Below are 3,074 nucleotides of genomic sequence, written 5' to 3'. Positions count from 1 at the left end.
CTTTTCTTAAGAGTAATCTGTCCTTCCACTCCATAGTAGTGAAGAATGTCCTCTGATCGGTGGTATCACTGGTGGTAATTCTTCCTCTTAAGCTCATCATCTGCTTTAAGTTACTGCTTAGGACTTAAGATGAGTTTCTCTTCAGTATGTGGATATAAAGAATCCAGAAAGGGGAGTGAGGTTTCATGGATATACCTGCCATTTAAGAGACTGTGTGCACCCTCAGCTCACCTGGGCCTCTGCTTTCTTATCTGTGAAACAAAAGGAGAGAACCATACAACCCGGTACACATTACAAGGCACAGAGTACAACCTGAATACAGATTTGTTTAATGGATGAAAGAGTGGAAAGACCTATTTTAACATTCAATGAATCCATAACTTCTGATTCCTGCTTCTTGATCTTCGGGGAGGTTAAGTAGTCGCACAAAGAAGGATTTTGTAAAGGCTACTTGTGTACCCTTAAGAGCTGAGGCATTTATAAGTGTATTAGTGGGACTGAATCTGATTAAAGTCTGAAAAAGAGGGCATGAAAAGTCATGGCTAAACGTGAGTAGTTTATACACCTCAGGAGCGTTGATCTGTTTGTGCGTGTGTGTGTGCACGCACGTGAGTACTAATGCGTAAGGGTTGATTGAGGGGCTATGGGAGACAGTGTCCAGAGTATCTCTGTAAGGTAGGGAGATGGTGTATCAGTATTCAGTGGGCACTGAGTGTATGCCACAGACATCCCCTTAGCTATGACACTGGGGATAAGGTGACACCTTCATCCTTTAGGTCAAGGCCTTGGTCCCCAAAGGAAAGGAAAGAATTGTCATGTCCCAGTGATGGGGGATGGCTAACCACCTATTGGGACAGAGGTATAGTGAAAGATGAGAACTGAAGAAGAGGTAAAGGCAGCAGAATCTTCTTGAAGACTGCAAACAATATTAGCTGCTGACCTAACTAGGTGTTTATGAGCTGAAGTCCTGACAGCCTGCTCTGGGCTGTGCTGGTGGCACCTGGGAGGGGAGCCAGGATTTTTTTTTTTAGATGCTTCCTGCATGGTTTGTCTTCTCAGTCATTGTCCATAGGACTCTGAGAAGCTGTAGGAATATGCAGGTGCAGTTGCAATGCCCGGCTTCACCCCCAACATTGTGGAAAGGGATTGCACATCACGCTCCTGTACACCACTTAGAGCCTAGGTAGAGTGACCTCCTGGGGTATCCATACTGGATGTATTTGAATATTTTTACAAGCATGTTATCACTTTGTAATAAGAAACACTTTGATGCTTTCATACTGTGGTGTTGGAGAAGGCTGTTGAGAGTCCCGTGGACAGCAAAGGGATCAAACCAGTCAATTCTAAATGAAATCAATCCAGAATATTCATTGGAAGGACTGATGCCGAAGCTCCAATAATTTGGCCACCTGATGCAAACAACCAATTCACTGGAAAAGACCCTGATGCTGGGAAAGACTGAAGGCAAAAGGAGAAGGGAGTGACAGAGGATGAGATGGTTAGATGGCATTATCAACTCAATGAACATGAATTTGAGCAAACTTCGGGAGATGGTGAAGGACAGGGAAGCCTGGTGTGCTGCAGCCCATGGTTGCAAAGAATTGAACACAATTGAGTGACTGAACAACAACAAGAAAAAATAAAGGAGGATAGAAATAAAATATTAGAAGCTGTTTGACATAACACCAAAGGATTTTAAGAAGCTGGACAGAGAGTTATATTTGTTGTGTGATAGTGAGCCTGGGGAATTTGCAAGACCCTCCTCCCCTTTTGTACCTTAAATTCAGCATGCAATTTGCTCTCAGTACCTACTGCCTCTGTCAGTAAAATGTAGGGTTTTCTCATGGCATACCTTCCTATTACCTGGGGTTCTTGCTCTGCCCTGGAACACTCTCAAAGCCTGTTACTCTTCTGGCTCATAGCCACAGTTTCTGACATGCCAAAAGCTGGGAGAAGCAACACTTAATTTTTGTTCTGGTTTAGTTTCTCAGCCAAACTAGCTGTACCAAATACTGAGGGTCTGGACCAGAGGAGTAATGTCTCTCATTCACAGTTACCTAGATTCCTCACACCAGATGTTCAGCAGCTGCAGAAGGATCCCTCTGCCTTACACATGTTTCATCCACCTGGGTGGTTGGTGATATGCCTGGCTGGGCTGAGCATGGGAGGCTCCAGTGGGGCTACTGACCCATTCCTTAATGTCCACCCAGGCTTATTAGTGATGAAAATTTCTAATTTTCATCACACCAAATTAGAAATTTACCCCACTCTCCTGGGGTAGCAGGAGAGTGACAATATGCTTTACCTACTTAGTTAACAAGAAGAACAGCCAATCAAGCAACAAATACTTTTTGAATGCCATGGGACTTGACATGAATTCCTGTCACTTCTCTCCAGGGAAGTTTAAGTAGTGTCTCCTCCCTAGACACACTGTATTGTAATAATTTGTTCATTTGTCTGTCTTTTCTAGGCTGAAGACTCATTAAGGGCAGAGCCTTTGCCTTACTCATCTCCATGCCCATCGCCTCCCTACTACCCCTAGCCCTAATGCCTAAGCTCAGCACAAAATAAGCCCTCAATAAATGTTTCTCTCAATTGAGTCTATTTACTATATGGTCAATATAAATGAATATGGGAATTCCCTGTCAGTTCAGTGGTTAAGACTCAGTGCTTTCACTGCCATAGGCCTGGGTTCAATCCCTGGTCAGAGGAACTAGGATCCTGAAAGCTTGCATGGTGCACCAAAACAAAAACAAAAACAAAAACAAACAAACAAAAAAAACGATGAATAAAGGGTCCCTAGAAAAACAAGTCCCTGACTTTAGATGGCAAACAAACAAATAACTAACAAAAAAAGGAGGAGAGAAGAAGAGCTAGAGTTGAGGTACAAGTGAAATAAATGCCTCAGGTAGGCAGAAAAAAGAGTGTGGTTAAACTGCTCAGGGTCTTGGGTGATTTCATGGATTATTGTTGACCTCTGATTTCCTCAGCCTCCTTCCAGTTTTGGGCTGTAGCTCCTGGAGTGCTCAGACATTCTGTGCTGCTCTTGCCAGTTCTTCCCTCTTTTGCATGGT

At 43.5% G+C, this 3,074-nt stretch overlaps 1 non-coding gene across 1 annotated transcript; it reads right to left on the bottom strand.

The window, feature by feature from the left end:
* Window positions 1-1,029: 1,029 nt before the first annotated feature.
* LOC138990605 (small nucleolar RNA SNORA73 family) lies at window positions 1,030-1,214 on the bottom strand. The gene has a single exon (XR_011466728.1). It is a non-coding gene; the product is annotated as a small nucleolar RNA SNORA73 family (small nucleolar RNA).
* Between the last annotated feature and the right edge of the window lie 1,860 nt (window positions 1,215-3,074).

This window comes from Bos mutus, chromosome 13, assembly GCF_027580195.1.
Source record: "Bos mutus isolate GX-2022 chromosome 13, NWIPB_WYAK_1.1, whole genome shotgun sequence".
NCBI lineage: Eukaryota > Metazoa > Chordata > Mammalia > Artiodactyla > Bovidae > Bos > Bos mutus.
This window is presented reverse-complemented; position numbering and strand designations above follow the sequence as displayed.